Raw genomic sequence first — 22,385 nt, 5'->3', positions numbered from 1 at the left:
ACCAGGGAGGATTCTCTCCAACTCGCTAGCTTCGAGAATTCTGGGAGCCGCTCCGCTATAATTCACCAGACTGTCCGGTGTGCCAAGCGGAGCAACGGCTCCAAGCGCCAACGGTTGTCTACAACGCTACAGTGAACAGTGAACAGTGCAACTGAGCGCAGAAGTCAGAGCAGGCGTCAGAAGGCGCACCGGACAGTGAACAGGACCTGTCCGGTGCACCACCGGACTGTCCGGTGGCCCTGTTGTCAGAAGCTCCAACGGTCGGAACCCAACGGCCTGGTGACGTGGCTGACGCACCGGACACGACAGAAGCCTTCACCAACGGTTATTTTGGTGGTTGGGGCTATAAATACCCCCCAACCACCACACTTCAATGCATCCAAGTTTTCAGCCATCAAACCTCATACAAGAGCTATAGACTTCATTCCAACACACAAACAAAGAGATCAAATCCTCTCCCAAGTCCAGAATCACTCCAAACAAATTAGTGACTAGAGAGAGAGATTTTTGTGTTCTTTTGAGCTCTTGCGCTTGGATTGCTTTTCTTCTTCCTCTATTCTTGTTCCCAAGATCATTATAATCAAAGCAAGAGACACCAATTGTGTGGTGATCCTTGTGGGGACTTAGTGTCCCGTTTGATTGAGAAGAAAAGCTCACTCGGTCTAGGTGACCGTTTGAGAGAGGGAAAAGGTTGAAAGAGACCCGGTCTTTGTGACCAGCTCAACGAGGAGTATGTTTGCAAGAACCGAACCTCAGTAAAACAAATCACCGTGTCATCCGCTCTTATTTGCTTGTGATTTTTTTGCCCTCTCTTTCGGACTCGATTATATTTCTAACGCTAACCCCGGCTTGTAGTTGTGCTTAAACTTTATAAATTTCAGATTTGCCTATTCACCCCCCTTTAGGCGACTTTCAAAAACCCTGAGTATGGAGTGTAATTTCGCAAGTCTTACCCGTCAAAATAAAAAGACTCTCAAGGATATGCTGGCCTTTGGGAATCAAGGTATGGCTTATCAGTAATCAAAGACTCTGTTTGCAGAAATGCTTACTAATAGTGGATCCTTAAAACTCCAGTTTTTTAGCAAGTTAAGTCATTACCGGAGTTCTAGAGTTCTTTCTATCCTAGTTCAAGCACTTGACCATTACTAGCCAATTTCTTATCAACCCTTCTTGTTCACTGGATTGCTACGTGTAGGTCAGTGACCAAGTCTTCATGTCCGAGAAGTAACAGCGATCCGAATCGATTAATACCCAGCTGGGGATCTCCGATCACATGACATATGTAGCACTTAACCCTTGCATATGTCAACTCACCACCGGGGTTCTTAAGACCAGATCGGTAGGGATGAAAACGGTTAGAAACGGTATTTATCCGGTAATAAGTTTTTTAGTCGTTTTTCTTTGATTGCGAATAAATAGGATATATAATCTACAATACAAATTTTTATTCTTGTTTTTAACATCCAGCTTGTAAAGATTCATAAAAGGTAAACCTTAAATTCATCCTATATTTTCTCAAATAATTGATATAAACTTCGGTATGGATTCGGAAACAAATTCGGTAATTTTTTCAACGTTTCGTGTTGTAGTGAGCAAATAATACATAAAACAATTTGTGTAATATTTTATTCATATTTGTACTAATGTGCTTGATAACATAAGAAAAGATCAACATTAAATTTTATGCATATCTATTTTAAAATATTAAATTTGTTCTAACAGTTCAGATTACCGCTTTCATCCCTACAGATCAGGTTCACGCCAACCGAGAGCACAGATACACCACCGTCCAGTCTCTTGCCACGGAGGGTACACGCTACTCTCGCCATCTCTCCACTCCCATTGCGTGTTGTCTTATTCTGGTATTAGTCTTCTCGAGGCAAAGCTTACCCATGACGAGGCATGTGACCAGTTAAAAGATCCTCGATCATCAAGCCTACATCGAGACGGTCCTTAATCGACTCAGACGGAGACACTACACCGAGACTCTCCTCTCGTGCAAGTCACCCGCCCGGTCTTAGCTTTATCATTTCAAACCCAAAGTTTGGTACCTGACAGAGGTACATCTTTTTCGATATTGAACCCATCATGGCCATGATGGATCCACCATCAAGTTTTATTTTTGAAAACATCCCACCCACTTGAAGCATCATCTTTTGTCAAAACAAAACATTTTATTTTTCTAGAGCAAAGCTAAGCATAAGAAAAACCTTTTTATAAAACAGGGGATCAAGGAAAGGTAATCAAATTCTCAAGAAAGAAAATGCATCAATTTATTTAGCACACAACTCCTATCACCTAATGCATCAAGCAAGCGAGAAAGATTTTAAAATAGCAAGGAGGTGGCAAATGCACCGAGGCTTGCCTTGTGTTATAGGTGAGTCAGGCTCTGCTCCACAGATGTCAAAATAAAAGCAGTTCCTGGCCTGGGGTTCTTCAGGTGGTGGTGGTGTAGTCCTTGCTTCTTCAACTTCTATCTCTTCTTCGTTTTCTTTATATAGCCATATATAATCATGAATGCTCATGTAATGCTCATGAAATGCAAAGATAATAAAAGTATATTATCTTAGGTCTTGAATATAATTTTCCTTCACGGGACTCTAGAAAACTAGGGTTCTTTGGAGTCAATAGTGAAGTTCATAGGGCAGAAGACTAGGGTTTTGGGTTCTAGGTACCAAACATGGTCCAAATCATACCAAACTTTACCCAAGGCTTATTAATAACATTTAAAGTTTATTTAAAAAGTTTGGTGATTTGTGGAAATATTAATTAATTTCTAAAATCCCATGAAACTAGCTTTTGGCTATTTTAAATACTAAATAATTCCTGGTTTGGACTAAAAATCTTAGAACCATTTTCATTAAATACTAGGGAATTTTAGGAGTCCAACAAAATTAGTCCCATATTTTTATCATTTTCTATAGTTTTCTATGGATTTCCTAAGTCTGGTAGAAAAAGAAAAAGAAAAGGAATGAATAGTACCAGGCCATACAATACAACCCACACCCAGGCGAAACGCGCCGCGCACGCGCCCGCATTGGCGGTTTTACATAGAAGACCTCAGTTTTTTGAATAAGCAGTAAATAACCCAGAGTACTATTTGTTTGTCTCACTGACGTTTGCACCAAGACCCTCGAAGTTCTATTCCTTCACATCCCGAGGTCCATGACGGGGAGCAGCGGAGAACCGAGCTTCGGTGAGCCTACACCGGCCAGATCACTCAACTACCGGTGCTCCCGTGCGACAGACACCAAATTGAACCCTTAACAAACATTTCCCCACGCTTAATTGCTAGATTGGAGCTCGACATCACCCTGTCCATGGTGACAGCGGGCACAATGGACCGCATGAAGTGTTCCCGACGAACTAAGGGGTTCTAGCCTAATCGGTTGGGTCGGGGAGCATCAGGAACATACAAGGATACTGAAATGAAAGAGAAGGGGGCATGAGCGGACCTGGAGCATGCTAACCACAGCGAGGTCACAAGGCGCGGTGTTTCGGACCGAATTGGGGGAAATCCGAAATTAGGGCTCGCGGGTGAGCAATTGGAGGCACGGCTTGGTGGATTGGGTGCTTGACTACCTTACGGACCCAACGACACACTCAATTTATAGGCTCTAGGGGTGGTGGCCTGTGAATTTGGGATGGCACGGGGGCGGTCGGAGAAGGAAGAGGTCAATGGCGCAAGAGCTGCGTGTCTTTCACCGTGGCAGGCTTAACGGCGACGAGCCAGCAATATGGAGTGGTTTACTGCGACGTGTGAAGCTTCAAGGCACGTGGCATTCGATCGGCAGGCAGCCATCTCCGGTGAGCTTATCTGAACCGGCTGTGAGTCAAGCGGACACGGCGACCGGGCGGAACAGGGTCTCAAGCTCATCCGCGGTGCCCGATTTTTTACCGAGGAGCGTTATCCGTGTTCGACCGGGCGTGAATCGCGATGCCGGCGTTAATCTAGGCGCAAGGTCACCGGCGGCGAGGGGGGTTGAACCTGCGATCTTATTCAGTCACTGTATAATCAGAACACCATTCAGTCTATTTGACAGGGCCATTTGTAGGGCATTAATCTCCATTTTTTGTGTGGCAACTTGTTAATCTCTCTATAACAAAGTTCTAGCCCTATAATCCAGCTACAATCTTGCTATGGTAACCATGCTCAAACACTCACTAGATTATCCTCGAAAGAGCTCCCAAAGTTCATCCTATGTCACTATCAGTAACATTTTAGATTCTAAGTTGACTGACAGCCCAACTTTGAGTGCATTTAACTCCAACTTTTGTACAACACTTGTGTCTGATGACTTAAACAAAGTTATACTCCTTTAGTAGCTCTTTACTTTTGATGTGTTGACCTAGGGCAAAATCCTTATGAATTTGAAGGTACAGGGCTTCAAAGTTGACCCCATTCACTGAAATTCAGACTTAACTCAATAGGGTTTAAGTGGTGCTTTTTTGCAAATAAGTCCAAACCCCACATTTTCACTTGTAAATCCTTGTATATGAGAAGCACATAATTTGTGGTGTTATATTATCATTGTTTTTGCACTTTAGTCCAAAGTGTACAAAATTTACACTTAGCCCCCTAGGGTTTCAATTCACGGTTTTCCAAGGGTCTTTTCAGGGTTTTTAGCACTTTATGGTTTTGGTATCACTAAAGTCCTTCAAATATGATGTTTTAAGATAATTTCTCATATCTTTTGAAGTTTTCTTATACTTGGGCTTCCCTTGACACCCTAAGCTCAATTTAGGGTTAAATACCCTACCCTAGGGTTTTACCAATGACATGTCACATCAATACAACTTGTTTGAAATTTTTGCCTAGTGAATGCACTCTAGGTGTGACAAACACATGATATGCCAATGCTTATGATGTTATGCTCAAGTTTTAGTGACAGTAACACCAGGGGTGTTACAATAAAGGTTCAACACAAACCAATAAAAGATTGAAGATAGGGTTCAAAAACAAAGGAGCAAAGAAACCGAGTGTGCCCTGGTCTGGCGCACCGGACTGTCCGGTGTGCCACCGGACAATGTTCGGTGCACCAGGACCGTACAGTCTCAAACTCGCCACTCTCGGGTTTCTCAGGGCGCGCTTCGCTATAATTCACTGGACTGTCCGGTGTGCCACCGGATTGTCCGGTGTGACAGCGGAGCAACGACTACTTCGCGCAACGGTCGCCTGCAAAAGCTGGAGATCAGAGCTACAGTGAAGAACAGTGCGCGTAGAGTCAGAGCCGCCCGTCAGAGGCGCACCAGACACTGAACAGTGCATGTCCGGTGCGGCACCGGACTGTCTGGTGCCACTAGAAGACAAAGCCTCCAACGATCGACAGCTCTCGAACCCTAACAGTTGGGTGACGTGGCTGGCGCACCGGACTGTCCGGTGCGCCCATCGACAACAGCCACCCCAACAGTTGTTTGGTGGTTGAGGGCTATAAATACCCCCAACCACCACCACTCCAACCATCCAAGCATTCCACACATTGCATTCAATACAAGAGCAATAGACTTCACTCCAAGACACAAATCAAAGCGATTGATCCACTCAAAGTACAAAATTCAACTCTAGCAATTAGGGCTTGTGAGAGGATCACTTGTGTTACTTGTTGCTCTTGTTTGCTTGGTTGGCTTTCTTTTCTTTCCCTTGTTATTCTCAAGTGCTTTGTAAGCAAGGCAAGAGACACCAATTGTGTGGTAGTCCTTGCGGGGTCTAAGTGTCCCGTGAGAAGTAAAGAAGAAAGCTCACTCGGTCTAAGTGACCGTTTGAGAGAGGGAAAGAGTTGAAAGAGACCCGGTCTTTGTGACCACCTCAACGGGGACTAGGTTCTTTAGAACCGAACCTCGGTAAAACAAATCACCGTGTTCATCCGCTTTATTTCTTGGTTGATTTGTTTTCCCTCTCTCTCGGACTCAAATTCATTTCTAACACTAACCCCGGCTTGTAGTGTATGCTTAAGTTTATAATTTTCAGATTCCGCCTATTCACCCCCTCTAGGCGACTTTCAATTGGTATCAAAGCCCTATGCTTCATTAGAGTCTAACAACTTGAAGTGATGTCGGGAGGATCCGCCAAGAGGGAGATGATTTTTTTCTTTATTTTCCTGAATTTGTTTTGACAATTTTATCGAAACCAAACAGGCCATAGGCTAGTTTAGCTGGCCTCAGAATGGTGTCAACAAGCTCCTGTAAAAATTTCAGATTTTTTGAACAACCGTGCGAAAAGTTATGCCTGGTTTAAGGAAGGTACCTCAAGTTATGTTTAAAACGTCCGAGATGAGACAACCGCTTTGTATCCTTTCTCCTTCTTTTTTTTGTTTGTTCTCTGGTTCTATCCTTTCTCTTTCGTTTTCTTTTTTTGTTTCTATTTTTTACGTAACTGAAGGAGAAAAACAAGGAAGAGGAGCTGACTCGGTTTGTGGCATGATCAAACGAGAGATGGTGGCGGCGCGCTAGGGTTTGAATGGTGGAATAAAGAAGGATGGTGAAAAAAACACAATGCAACTAGCAACAAATGACGCGAAAGCACACAAATTCAACAATGCAGATTATTGAAAGAAAGTGCGAGGCTCAAAAGGGTGCTGGGACAAGGTCTAACCTGAATTTTTATGTGGTTTTGTGGACTGTTGGAGAGAAAAAAAACTCGATAAACTCACCGATCAACCTAGAAATCTGATACCACTTGATATAGCTGAGGTGCCTGATCTTTCGGTGAGTGGAGATAATTTCGATTTGGCAGAAGATGACCCTTGCGATCCGACTACGACGAGCAAGCTCGAGGCACCAATGCAATCGCTGAACCAACTCCCTGTGGTTACCGACCTTGCTGATGCGAGATCGCCCTGATCACGAAGATCATTTCCTGTGCGCAATCGAAGAATGAACAAGAAAAAGATGCGAGCAATCTAATTTATTACCCGAGGGTGGAGTTCTGAATACACGAAGACAGCGCTGATTTGCGCGTGTTCGAGAGTAGCTAAAGCTAACGTAAAACAAAACTCAAAGAACAAAGGAGGCACAGCTCCTGGATAAATAGAGAGAGGGGGCGCAGCCCCTAATGGTGGCCAAAGGGGGAAAACGCAACCCTAGGTCACCCACTATGGGCCGCAGTTGGGCTGGTCGTCTATTCTTCTGGGCCCTCATTCTTCAGTAGCATGATGAAGTTAAGATCTCTGGCACGGGCCCGAGTGATTGGCCCAGCTAATGAAGGAAGTGGCGCTTGATGTGGAGGTGCTGCTGGTGTAGTCGTACTCATGTTGCAGGTGATGTCCTCATCATCCTCCCCTTCTTGAAGTGAAGTCGTCCTCGACGACAACTCCTCATCCTCGGCCATATAAGGATTCAAATCTGCAACATTAAAACTAGTGGAAACACCAAATTCCGCAGGCAGGTCAAGGATATAAGCGTTATCATTAATCTTTGTTAGCACCTTAAAAGGACCAGCAGCACGAGGCATTAATTTAGAACGGCGCAAAGTAGGAAACCGATCCTTTCTCAAGTGCAACCAAACCATATCACCTTGCTCAAAAGTAACAAGTTTTCTTCCTTTACTACCAGCAACCTGATTTTTTGCATTAGTAGCAGCAATGTTCTGTTTTGTTTGTTCATGTATGGTAATCATTTGTTCAATATGTGTAGCAGCATCTACATGTGGGGCGTTCGCAACATTAAGTGAAATCAAATCAATAGGTGCCCTAGGGATGTAACCATAAACAATCTGAAAAGGGCACATCTTTGTAGAAGAATGCGTGGCATGATTGTAAGCAAATTCAACATGAGGCAAGCAATCCTCCCAACGTCTCAAATTCGTGTCTAAAACAGCCCTAAGCATGGTAGATAAAGTTCTATTTACTACCTCAGTTTGTCCATCAGTCTGAGGGTGACAAGTAGTGCTAAACAACAATTTAGTTCCCAATTTATTCCAAAGAGATCTCCAAAAATGGCTTAGAAACTTAGCATCACGATCATAGACTATTGTTTTTGGAATACCATGTAAACGAATAATTTCTCTAAAGAACAATTCAGCAACAATGCTAGCATCATCAGTTTTATGACAAGGTATAAAGTGAGCCATTTTAGAGAATCTATCAACAACCACAAAAATACTATCCTCCCCTTCTTAGTTCTAGGCAAGCCCAAAACTAAGTCCATAGAAATATCAAGCCAAGGAGAAGAAGGGACAGGCAAAGGCATATACAAACCATGGTTGCCCAAACGTGACTTAGCTTTCTGGCAAGTAGTGCAACGTGCAACAAGACGCTCAACATCACGGTGCATCCGAGGCCAAAAGAAGTGTGCGACCAGCACCTCATGTGTCTTGTAAACGCCAAAGTGCCCCATGAGACCGCCTCCATGAGCTTCCTGCAGCAACAAAAGACGAACCGAGCTTGCTGGAATACACAACTTGTTAGCGCGGAACAAAAATCCATCCTGTATGTGAAATTTTCCCCAGGGTTTGCCATCCTTACAATGTATATAGAAATCTTTAAAATCAGCATCATCCACATATTGATCTTTCACAGTTTGCAAGCCAAAGATTCTAAAGTCTAACTGTGAAAGCATGGTATATCTACGGGACAACGCATCAGCAATGACGTTTTCCTTCCCATTCTTGTGTTTAATGATGTAAGGAAAGGACTCGATGAATTCTAGCCAACTAGCATGACGACGGTTCAGATTTGTTTGGGTACGAATATGTTTTAAAGCCTCATGATTAGAATGAATTATAAACTCATGAGGGCAAAGGTAGTGCTGCCATGTTTGCAAAGTGCGAACTAAAGCATAAAATTCCTTATCATAAGTAGAATATCTCAAGCTAGCACCACTTAATCTTTCACTGAAATAAGCAACCGGTTTTCCTTCTTGTAACAAAACAGCACCTAACCCAATACCACTAGCATCACATTCAAGTTCAAACACTTTCTGAAAGTTGGGCAATTGTAAGAGTGGAGCATGGGTTAACTTATCTTTCAAAGTGTTGAACGCCTCTTCTTGTGGGGGGTCCCAAGCAAAAGACACACCATTCTTTGTGAGTTCGTGCAAAGGGGCAGCGATGGAGCTAAAATCACGCACAAAACGGCGGTAAAATCATGCAAGTCCAAGAAAACTTCGAATTTGGGTGACCGTCGTTGGTGTAGGCCAGTCCTGAATGGCTTCAACCTTGCTGCTATCCACCTCAATGCCCTGTGGAGTAACCACATAACCAAGAAACGAGACACGTTGTGTGCAAAATGTGCACTTTTCCATGTTACCAAACAAGCGAGCAGCACACAAAGCATCAAAAGCAGCACGCAAATGTTCTAAATGCTCCTCTATAGACTTGTTGTAAATAAGGATATCATCGAAATAAACAACAACAAACAAACCTATGAAGGCCCGTAGAACTTCGTTCATTAATCATAAAGGTGCTGGGAGCATTAGTCAATCCAAATGGCATAACCAACCATTCATATAAACCAAATTTCGTTTTAAAAGCCGTTTTCCATTCATCACCAAGTTTCATTCTAATATGATGGTAACCGCTACGCAAATCAACCTTAGAGAAAATAACGGCACCACTAAGCTCATCTAACATATCATCAAGGCGTGGAATAGGATATCAATAACGAACTGTGATGTTATTAATAGCACGACAATCTACGCACATACGCCATGACCCATCTTTCTTTGGAACGAGTAAAACAGGAACCAAGCAAGGGCTAAGAGACTCACGAATGTAACCTTTGCAGCGTCTGCACCTGGCGCTGGATCTCCTTCGTCTCATCTGGATTTGTACGGTACGGGTCGCGGTTCGGAAGAGAAGCACCGGGGATGAGATCGATCTGATGCTCAATGCCACGGAGCGGAGGAAGACCCAGTGGTAAGTCTGTAGGAAAAACATCAGCATACTCCTGCAAAAGGTTAACAACAACAGGGGGTATATCCAAAGATGGTGCATCATCAAGCAGAACAAGCATGCGCGAGCATATAAGTGCATAACATGGCATATGAGCTTCATGGAGGTCATCAAATCAGCACATGTAGCAAGTAAAACAGGAGAGTGCAACTTGATTTCAGATTTAATAGGTGCAACTGATGTCGATTTGACTTGTTGTGCAGTTTTAGCAGCCCTAGTAAGATCATCTTTCAAAATTTGGTCAGGGGTCATTGGATGTATAATTATTTTCTGGCCTTAAAACATGAAAGAATAATGATTTGAACGACCATGATGTAAACTATCAGTATCATATTGCCTAGGTCGACCCAATAACAAAGAGCATGCTTCCATAGGAATAACATCGCAATCAGCATAATCGGAATAAGAACCCAGCGAAAAGGGGACACATATCGAACGTGTTACCTTTATTTTACCACCATCATTAATCCATTGAATGTGATATGGATGTGGGTGTGCGCGAGTGGGCAAGGATAATTTCTCTACCAAAGCTGTACTTGCCAAATTGTTGAAGCTGCCACTATCGATGATGTTGCGAATCGACCGTTCGTGCACAACGCCCTTGGTATGGAATAGAGTATTTTTTTCGGCCTGGGCAACCTGTGTGCTGTGAACACGCTGCACAACAAGACTCTCATACCTATCGGCGTCGATGGGATCAACTTGGACATCCTCATTTTCTGCATGGTTAGTGGCAATCATAGCATGACTAGTTTCCTCAGAATCACTGGCTGAAGAGTACTCACCATTGTCACGTATAAGCAAGGTACGCTTGTTTGGGTAGTCCCAATTCATGTGCCCAAACCCTCTGCAACGATGGCACTGAATATCCCGTGTACGTCCTATGGAAGAAACGACGCCTTTGGAAGGGGGCGCTGCTGGCTTGGCCGTCCCTGTGCACGGTGTAGTGCTAGGCGTAGAAGGTGCAGGGCTGGAAGGAGTTGAGCTGTGTGTCGAAACCCGGCCTGCAAAAGAGTTAGTATATGTCTTTGATCGTCGTCCTTGCACTTCACGTTCAGCTTTGCAAGCATATTCAAACAATGTGGTTATATCAAAATAATCCTTATAATCAAGTATATCCTGAATTTCCCTGTTCAAACCACCACAAAAACGCGCCATAGCAGCGTCATCTGACTCAACCAAAGCACAAGGAAGCATACCCTTTTGTAACTCCGGGTAATATTCCTCAACAGATTGTGAACCTTGTTGAAAACGCTGCATTTTGTTAAGCAAATCACGTGCATAATAGGAAGGAACAAATTTGTGGCGCATGGCAGTTTTTAATTGGGTCCAAGTAGTGACACTATTAATGGGAAGTTTTTGTTTATACTCACGCCACCAAATTAAAGAAAATCAGTAAATTCACTAATGACAGCCTTCAATTGGCTATTAGCAGGAATATCATGGCATGAAAATTTCTGTTCTACCTCCAATTCCCGATCAAGATATGCAGCAGGATCATATTTACCATTAAAAGATGGAATTTTAAATTTAATCTTAGCAAATAAGTCATTAGGGGGATGACAAACCACACGACGTGCACGACCACGGCGATCTCCATCGTCTTGCTCAGTGTCACCGTCGTAATCCTGCTCCATCTTTGTGGTCAACGCATCAAGGCGTGCCAGGATGGTGTCGAGTGTGGTGCGAGTCGCCGTTTGAGCAAGGTCAAGCTGGTTGAAACGCGTGGTCGTCGAAGTGACTGTTGAATCAAGCCGTTCATGCATCGTCCTAATGTGAGTAGCAAGTCCATCAACTTGTCCCCTTACTTCCTGCAATTGGACATCCACCGTGTCATGTGCTCCTGCCATAGTTAGCGCAAACACCAAAACACCAAAAGGAGAAAAACCGACGACAACAGGGGAATGGTGGTGACAACTCGCTCAATGGAATGCTGTTATCAAGTTCTTATCCGTTCTTACCAAGCCACAGGGGTGAACTGCAACCAACAGGTGGAACTGGTAAAAGATTGGATGAGCGATTGCCAGGAGAAACAGAAACTTGCTCGTCGTAGAAATATGTGGAGTTCTGGGTAGGCTGCACTCAAGTCAAGGATTAGCACGATAAAACAATAATGCAAAGTTGTAGTGCAAGACACGAAACTATATTGCTGGCCACAAGTGCAAAGGACACAACAAGTTGGAACACAGAACAATGGAACTAGCAGAATGGCAGTACCGTAAATATTGTACTAGCGAGGCCAAAAAGGCACTAGTAGGAATCACAGGTGATTTTGTTTTTCTTTTTTGTATGATTTTTTGATATTTTGCTCAGCACAAGAATCAACAAAATAGGAGCTACACCAAGTTTCACCTAAAACAGAGATCAGATGTGGTCTACAGAAAAAGAGCAAGTTCTCCGAAAAGCGTGCAAGAGCTTTGACGAAAATTTTCTTTATTTTCCTGAATTTTTTGACAATTTTATCGAAACCAAACAGGCCATAGGCCAGTTTGGCTAGCCTCAGAATGGTGTCAACAAGCTCCTGTAAAATTTTCAGATTTTTTGAACAACCAAGCGAAAAGTTATGCCCGGTTTAAGGAAGGTACCTCAAGTTATGTTTAAAACGACCGAGATGAGACAACCGCTTTGTATCCTTTCTCCTTTCTTTTTTTGTTTGTTCTCTGGTTCTATCCTTTCTCTTTCGTTTTTTTGTTTCTGTTTTTTTACGTAACCGAAGGAGAAAAACAAGGAACCGGTGTTGACTCGGTTTGTGGCGTGATCAAACGGGAGATGGTGGCGGCGCGCTAGGGTTTGAATGGTGGAAGAAAGGATGGTGAAAAAAACACAATGCAACCAGCAACAAATGACGCGAAAGCATACAAATTCAACAATGCAGATTATTGAAAGAAAGTGCGAGGCTCAAAAGGGTGCTGGGACAAGGTCTAACCTGAATTTTTATGTGGTTTTGTGGACTCTAGGAGAGAAAAAAACTCGATAAACTCGCTGATCAACCTGGAAATCTGATACCATTTGATATAGCTGAGGTGCCCGATCTTTCGGTGAGTGGAGATAATTCCGATTTGGCGGAAGATGACCCTTGCGATCCGACTACGACGAGCAAGCCCGAGGCGCCAATGCAATCGCTGAACCAACTCCCTATGGTTAACGACCTTGCTGATGCGAGATCGGCCTAATCACGAAGATCGTTTCCTGTGCACAATCGAAGAACGAACAAGAAAAAGATGCGAGCAATCTAATTTATTACTCGAGGGTGGAGTTCTAAATACATGAAGACAGCGCTCATTTGCACATGTTCGAGAGTAGCTAAAGCTAACGTAAAACAAAACTCAAAGTACAAAGGAGGCGCAGCTCCTGGATAAATAGAGAGAGGGGGTGCAGCCCCTAGTGGTGGCCAAAGGGGGAAAACGCAACCCTAGGTCGCCCACTTTGGGCCGCAGTTGGGCTGGTCGTCTATTCTTCTGGGCCCTCATTCTTCAGTAGCATGATGAAGTTAAGATCTCTGGCACGGGCCCGAGCGATTGGCCCAGCTAATGAAGGAAGTGGCGCTTGATGTGGAGGTGCTGCTGGTGTAGTCGTACTCATGTTGCAGTTGATGTCCTCATCAGCTGCCCCACGGGTTCCGCGGAGATCTCACCAGGAAGAGAAACAACGCCCAATAGAAAAGTGGATAAGGGAGGGAGAAGGAGTTCCTGATGTACGGACCCCACGCGTCAGCCAAGTGGGTCCGCGTGTGCGTGTGTGGCTGAGGTGCTGCGACGTGGAGTGGGCCGGCGGACGAGGGATACAGCCCAAGTGACCGTGCGGTTTATGTACGGGAGATGGGCCGAAAATAAGGTAGCAGGCCCAGCTAGGTTCTTATCTTTTTCCTTTAATCATTTCTACCTTCTAATTTCATATTCCTACTCAATTCATAATTTGAATTCAATTTGTTTATAGGTTTCACACTGGGATCAAGTGTTCAAATAAAAGTGCTAGCCCAAAATGATATATTTATTTTTATATATATGTATATTTCCTTAATGTATATTGTTTCCCTTTCTTTTCTCCTTCCATTTTCAAATACTAACTTTCAAACTTAAACTTGTTTCACAAATTTGAATACAAATGAAAAAATACAAGAACTTCATCATGCTATGCATATTTTAGTATTTATTTGTTTTTTATCAATATATTGTCATTAATTGAATATGCACATAGAAAAGAAAACTAGATGGTCTATAAGGGTTCCATGATTCCCAAAACACTTTTATATAAATATATGTAGTTATTTATTTTATCATTTTTTATCTTATACAAATTTTAGGGCTTTACAAATCCTACCCCCTTAACCGAAATCTCGTCCTTGAGATTTGTAAGAAAAGGAATATAGAAGGATTGGTCTGTAATTCAGCTTTTAGTATATAATCGGTTCAAAAGTCCAGAGTCTCACATTTTTTTATAGTCAATAGTAGGGATTAGGAGAGCATAGGTATCCAACTACATATTATGTAGGATATAAGCTGGACAGGTTGAGGTAAGGAAGATCATGGCAAGGAAAAGGCTTTGTCCGAAATTTTTAAGTCTTGCTTCATCTCGAGATTCGCTTTGACTGTTATATCCTTCCTTGTCGATGTTGGTCTTTTCTTCTTCGGTCTTGGAATTATCACCCAAATTGGGGACATATAGTTAAGATAACTTGTAGGTACAGACAGATGGTTAGTGGGTAGGTCGCATAAAATGAGTGTTGACATAAAATGAGTGTACTATGGCATAATCGAGCTTCATTTAGGGGTCTCGCTTGATTCCTATTCTTCTTTAATGAGATTGATCTCTTCCTTCTTGAGCTTGGATGTCACCCTTCGGGTTTGGGACAAGAGGTCAAGATATATTTGTCGGTAATAGATGAGTAGAGGCTTTTGTGGGTAGCTATATGCTAGATGGGATTAGTAATGTAACCTGCTTTTGTATGTCAAGTTATTGGGTAGGGTCAGGTTGATCTAAGATCTCAAACTTGTTTATAGGAGCAGGGTCTAATGTATTTCCTCAGCATTAGCTAATCATGTTTGAGTGACTCTCATTAGGTTTGACCATAATAGATTAGATAGGTTTGGGTATAACTAGAATAGACTAGTTTAGGCTAGATAGATCTAGTAGGGTAGAATAAATATTATTAGGGTATGTTATAATCTTTCGAGATAGGATGGATTATATGGTGTAGGTAAGTCAGAATCTCTGTTAGGTTAACAGAGGGGTTATGCAACCATTGGATGGGTAAGGTAGTTTGCATAAAGTCGGGTTGGTCTGTCATTCTTAATTTAGTGCAGAGTGCACTAAGTTAAGACATGTTCTATAGGAGTAGAGTCTAATCTAATTTTTTCCACTATTAACTGGTTAAGTGACTGACCTTAGGTTAGCTCAACTTAAGGTTGGACTTCGTTAGGTTAGATTAACCTATTAGATTGGATCAGATCTAGAATAAATTGATATGACTATTTTAGACTAGATAAGATCTAAATATATTTTTTTGGATTAGCTCATGGTTGTTATTCTAGAGTGGGATAAATATGCTAATTAGGGCAAGATGACTCCATAAGGATAAGGTAGAATCTTTTGAGGTCAGTTAGATCTATTAGGGTGACATAAGATCTGTGACGGAACCTCCCAAGTCATTAGGCCCACATACCGTTGTCCTTGTCCAGCGGACCTCGGACAACCCGGTAGATGCACATAATCACTCGACAAGTTCGGTATCTGTATCCTTTAACTTCCCAAGAGCGTTTCACCCATCATGCAGATATTACAACACATCGGAGGAACGAATAAGCGGAAGCGAATTACAATAACTTAGTTTACATTAAAATATAGAAAGAGTATTATTATTACATCACCAGGATATAAGAGTGCATAAGTATTATTATTATTACAACCCTGGGAGGCAAAAACCCCTCCCACATAAAAGTATATTGTTTTTCAAGGAAGGACCACATCCTTCCACAACCACGTTACTGTTGAGGCTCGTCCTTGGGCACCACATCCTTGGGCACCACCTTAGTGCAAAAACAGCAGAAGTCTACTGTTTCATCACCTACAACAACATGGGTTCGAAAACCCTGAGTACAAAGTGTACTTTCGCAAGTCTTACCCGTCAAAATAAAAGACTCTCAAGGATTTGCTGGCTTAAGGGAGTCAAGGTAAGGCTTAATCAAGAATCAAGACTCTGTTTGCATAGTGGATCCTTAAAAATCCAGTTTTATTAGCCAGTTAAGTCATTACCTATCACTAGAGTTCTTTCTACCCTAGTTCAAGCACTTGGCCTATACTAGCCATCTTTTTATCAACCCTTCTTGTTCACTGGAATGCTACGTGTAGGACATTGACGAAGTCTTCATGTTCGAGAAGTAACGGCGATCCGAATCGATTAATACCCAGCTGAGGATCTCCAATCACACGACATATGTAGCACTTAACCCTTGCATATGTCAACTCGCCACCGGGGTTCTTAAGACCAGATAGGGTTCACGCCAACCGAGAGCATAGATACACCACCGTCCAGCCTCTTGCCACGGAGGGTACACGCTACTCTCGCCATCTCTCCACTCCCATTGCGTGTTGTCCTATTATGGTATTAGTCTGCCCGAGCCAAAGCTTACCCATGATGAGGCATGTGACCAGTTAAAGGGTCCTCAATCATCAAGCCTACATCGACACGGTCCTTAATCGACGTAGACGGAGACACTACACCGAGACTCTCTTCTCGTGCAAGTCACCCGCCCGGTCTCAGCTTTATCATTTAAAAACCCAAAGTCTGGTACCTGTCAGAGGTACATCTTTTCTAAAGCAGGACTAAGCATCAGAAAACCTTTTAATAAAACAAGTAATCAAGGAATGGTAAACAGTTTCAAGGAAGGAAATGCAGCAATTGGTTTAACACCCAACTCCTATCACCTAATGCATCATTCAAGTGATAAAGAGTTTAAAATAGCAAGGAGGTAGCAAATGCACTAGGGCTTGCCTTGTGTTGTAGGAGAGTCGGGCTCTATTCCACAAATATCAAAATAGAAACAGTTCTCGTCAGGTGGATTTTCCGCTGATCGAGTAGTCTCTCCCTCTTCAATAGTTATCTCTTCTTCGTTTTCTATACATAATCATATATAACCATGAATGCTCATGTAATGCTCATGAAAATGCAAAAATAGAAAAGATGTATCAAGTTGTATATTGAATACAACTTTCCTTCACGGTGCACTAGGGTAACTAGGGTTCTTCTGAGTCACTATCTTAGTAGGATTAGACATTTTTACCCTAAGGAGCTAGGGTTTTTGGTTTAGGTATCAAACAATGTCCAAAGCAAGTCAAACTTCACTCATAGGATCTAAATATCATATTAAGCTTACCCAAAAAATTTAGTGATTTTTGGAGTCATTAAATAATTCCTAAAATTCCAGAGGTATAGGCTTAAGCTCTTTTAAATACTTATTAATTCTTTGTTTGGACCAAAAATCCTAGAACCATTTTTATTAAATACTAGAGAAATCTAGGAATCTAACAAAATTAGTTTCATATTTTTATCATTTTTCTATGCATTTCCTAATTGTGAAAGAAAAAGAAAAAGGAAAAGCATCAACAGTGATGGACTTAATCTAATCCAAGTCGACCTAAGACAGGCGAAAGCGCGCCCACGGTGTCGACTTTGCATAGGGGTCCCTGGTTGTTCGAAAAACTCGTAAAGACTCCTCCCTACTGTTTCTCTGTCTCACTGACATCTCCAGTAAGACCCCTCCTCTTTCTATTCTTTACAACCCGAGACCCTCGGTCGTGGACGGCGACAGGCCGAGCTCATACTGGCCGGAATGCGCAACAACTAGTGCTCTAGCTTGGCTGACACTTAATTTAACTCCTAACAATGGTTTCCCCTCGATCAATTGCAAGGTTTGAGCTCTTAATCATACTGCCCACGGTGACAGCGCGATCAACGGACGAACCAAGACGTTCCCGGTGATCCTACGGGCTCTAAATTAATTGGATGGGTCGAGGAGCATCAAGGGTACATCAGAGTACTAAAACGAGGGATCAAAGGGTATGAACGGACCTGTAGCGCGCTGGCCACGGCGAACTCAATTAGTTCGGTGTTCTGGACCGATTTGGGGGAAGTCTCAAATTGGGGCGCGCTGGTGGACGATCTGGGGCACTGGTTGGTGTACTGGATGCTTGACTACCTAGCGGAGCCGATGGCACGCTTAATTTATAGGGCCCAAGGGCGGTGGCGCCTGAATTTAGCATGGCGCGGTGGCGGCCGGAGAGAAGAGCGAACACTGGTGGCTTAGTCGTGGCATTCACTGGTACAATGGCTCAAAGATTTTAGTTCTAAGTGTGATACCCGGTTTGCAAAGAAGAGAAGTTGGAGGTTATTCTTTTTTTGTTTTTTCTCATTCAGGTGATGCACCTTGAGGATTTGGAATTTATGGAAAACATTCACCAGTAAGACAGTAGAATTTCTTTGGTTAGACGCTTGCGACGGGGTCGAGAGCTGTCGCGTGGGCGAGTTGGGCCATGAATCTCGATCCGGCCCATTAGCCTCCCCTTAACCCTAGCCGCCCTCCCCTAATCCCCTCTCTCTAGCCTTGGGTGCCACCCCCTCTCACTCCTCCACCCATTTGCCACCACCACCCAGCTTCCCCCCATCAAACCCTAGCCGCCCCTCCTCAAGCCCTTCTCTCCAAGGTGCCAATCCTTTCCCGTTCGGATCTACGTCGCGTTGGTGCAATTCTCCCGGTGGTTTTTGGTGGAGGGAAGAAGAAGGGAGGAAAGCAGGAGGATTCAAGGTGATTTTTGTGTTTGTATCTTGTTTAATTGTGCTGCAATCCAATTGATTATATGTTTATCTATGCGAATCGGTAGAGGTGCTGTCCAGAAATTTTGTAGGTGGGCGAACAACAGTAGTTCTAGGGATTTCTGGGAATTGTTCGTGGGAAATTAGTAGGGATCAGTGGGAGAATCATGTAGAGCTTTGTCATACCTTTCCAATGGTTACTTATGCGCTCGATTCGGAATTATATTTTAAAAGATATCGCTGTTTGAATCTGGGTATGTTGCTGTCCAAAAAAACAGATTTCTGCAGGTGGGCGAACAGCAGTAGTAGTAGCAGTTTCTGGGGATTTTTTGTGGGAAATTAGTGGTAATCAATATGAGAATCATGTAGAGCTTTGTCATACCTTTCCAACGAGTGCTTATGCGCTCGATTCTGAATTATATTTTAAAAGATATCGCTATTTGAATCCGGGTATGTCGCTGTCCAAAAGAAAAAAAAACAGATTGCAGGGTTGATCTTGTGGACTGTTTTGGGCTAATTAGATGTTAGAATTTAATTATAAATTGCATACAAAACTTGTGGGGACTTTTATGTAGATGCCTTTGGAGTTTTTGTTTGTTACCACTGCTGTCATAATTTTAAAGTTATGAAATTGTTAAGCAGCGCCGCTGCAGTTTGGTGGGTATAGGGAGAGTTGTTACCCGCGGCGGGGTTTGAGATTGTGCGTAGGTGTGGCGTCGTTTGTGAGCGTTATTATGTGAAATTGGTGCACTAAGTTGTGTGTCAAAAGCAGGTGGTGGATTTCCGGATCGTACTTAGGGATTTGCCCAAACTTCCGGTGAAGGCAAGTAAAACAGTGATGGTTATTCCGTCTGTCGATTAAAAAGTCTTATACTTGATTATGTTTGTGTCATTTGTGTTCGTATTCATATTCCTAATTGGATACCATCGTTTGAAGATATTCATGTTTTATTGATTACATATGTTGAGGTTGTGGTTTGATCATGTTACCCATGTGGTTTATTATGTGGAATGGGTGGAAGTATATGTCTAGCACATTTTATTTGGGAAGGACTCATGTTGTTGACATGCATAATGCATTCATCATCCATTGCATGGAAGTTTCATCGCGATCTTATGGTCCGACCGTACCGGTACAATGAGCATCATATGTTGCCCGAGAAGGGGTATGATGCAGCTTCATATCCTTAGAGGTATGAAGGCAGAAGTCATTACTGTATCTGTAGCCATGTGCATTCAGGGGTGAAGTGTGGAACCTATTATGTGGATGTGGATAGTGTAGATCTTTACCTTGTACTTCATCTTGTAACTAAGTAATTGGTTACATGCTTACTTGCTGCAAATTACTATTCAAGAAGGAAGTTGTGAACTATGTGGTTGTTTAAGCACGGTTTGTTTACATTGTCCAGTTGTTGTTTGCTCTTTTTACTTGCTGAGATGTGTCATCTCACTCTTGCATTGTCTGATGCAGGCACATGATCTTTGCTTTGGGAAAAGAAGGGATGTAGCAGCATGACCACTACACCTTTAAATAAAAGAACCACTACTTAATAATGATGTTAAACAGGGAGGGTCTAATCTGAGGGATTAATATGTTTTAGTCTTTCTTGGTAGTTAAACAGATTTTTGGGGTGGACCGAGTTACCTATCTTTTTATTTGGTCATGAATGTTCATTACTACCTTTGCATTTTTATTATACTATGTGAATTAGCTTTCCGTTATATCATGTATAAACTCTATGTTCCCCTTGTTATGCTTCTTTCAAGGGAGGTGCTGCCGGATTTTGCAATACTTTTTTCTCTATTTCTTTTCTTGTGTTGCATAAGTTTTGTGGGAAGGGTATTTGGTAACATCCATTATGTGGGATCAGTGGGGTGTTACAGTTGGTATCAGAGGAATAGGCTATAGGTCCTAGCAAGTGGAATAATAATAAATTGACACACTGCACATGTAGGATGGGTTTTCTTCTTTACTATTGATATGTTATGTTATTGTCTGGGCTAGTTTGACATTATCTGAAGAGGTGCTATGCCAATCTTATTTACTTATTATTCTCACCCTTGTGGCTGCAGCTATGCCGCCTCATAGGGCTCAGGGCAGTCCACAAGTTCATAGTGGGGACTCGATGAGTCCGGCGGCAATGTTAGCCACGATGCAGGCCATGCTGCAGGAGTTGGCCATTCTGAGGCAAGCTATTCCTATTGCCCCTGCGGGTGCTGCTCAGGGTGCTGGTGGTGGAAGAGTGCCCGGGGGCGTTGTCCCTGCGGGTGCTGCTCCAAGTGGCGGGGCCGAGGTGCCTCTTCTAGTCAGTGGTCTTTCTCTGATGCAGTGGATGGGCATGAAGTTGGATACTTTTGATGGCAGTGGTACTCCGGTCGAGGCGACGGATTGGCTAACTTACGTGGAGGATAAGATGAATGTCTTTGAGATTGTGTATGGTGATCGTGTTCGCTTTGGAAAACAGCTGCTGAAGGGAGAAGCTCAGATTTGGTGGAGGGGCATGCAAGCAGCTCACTCCTCTTCACCAGGAGTCCTGTCCTAGGATGTTTTTATCGGGCAGTTTGAGAGGACATTCTACCCGGTCACCTTCCTGGAGAAAATGAAGATTGATTTGCAGTCCTACAAGCAAGAGAAGAAGTCTTTCACAGAGTATGAAGTGGGCTTCAACAATATGGTCTGTTTTGTCCCTCATGTGGCTTATAATGAGATGGAGAAGGCCAGCCAGTTCCGTCAGGGTCTGAAACCTTCTATCAGGCATGCCCTAGGAGCCTTTCCATTGGTGGACTTTCGTACTAAAGTGGAGCAGGCACTGGGTGTGGAGATGCAACACCAGTATACCATGGAGTCGCAGAAGTCTTCGGGTGTTGATCAGCCTCGTGGCCAGGACGCGAGGAGGGGCAACACTGGACGTCCAGCCCACAAGAGGGGCAAGTCTCAGCATTAGCGCCACCATCCCTACCGTGACAAATCTTCTGACTCGGGTACTTCGGGAGGAAGTACTCAGAGGTTTTGGGCTGTTCCTAAGCCCGGGCTGGGGCTGGTGTGTTTCCGTTGTGGTGATGCGCATCATCGTGCAGAGTGCGAGTGGAATGGCAGGTGTTCAATCTGCAGTCAAGACCACAAGGATGTGGTGTGTAGGAGGAATCCCAATGGGAAGCTCAGATGGGAGCCAGTGACTTCCTCCTCTTCTCAGGGCACTGTCAACATGATGTCAAGCGCTGAGCTGTGGCAGAACCGCCCGAATTATTCCAGGTTAAGTGCCTAAGTCACGCCTCAGGGGTCGCAACACACTTAAATCGGAATAACCCGTCAGTCCTTCAGATCTAGTCTGATAGAGCCACTTAACCAGGATCAAATTCCACAGTCTCACTCGAAGGTGAGTCGAAGAAGAAATACAATAAAACAGGAAACCTCAAATTAAGTGCTGAATTATTACATAGATTGGAGTTTTTGAGTAGCAAATAAGAGTTCACAAAATAAAATGCAGCGGATAATCGATGTCGTCGGTATCGAGGAAATGGGCAAGGCCTAGCCCACTACTCCTCGTGCTCCTCTCCTGCCGGAGCAACATCCCACTCGACTGTCCAACCCGGTGGCAGGGTGGTAGGCCAAGTCACGCCATCAACCATTTCCTGAATGGTACCTGCAAAAATTATGCCACAAGCAAGACTGAGTATACTAATACT

The sequence above is a fragment of the Zea mays genome, chromosome 3, assembly GCF_902167145.1.
Source record: "Zea mays cultivar B73 chromosome 3, Zm-B73-REFERENCE-NAM-5.0, whole genome shotgun sequence".
NCBI classification, from domain to species: domain Eukaryota; kingdom Viridiplantae; phylum Streptophyta; class Magnoliopsida; order Poales; family Poaceae; genus Zea; species Zea mays.
The sequence above is the reverse complement of the archived record's forward strand: the minus strand, read 5'-3'. Positions refer to the sequence as shown.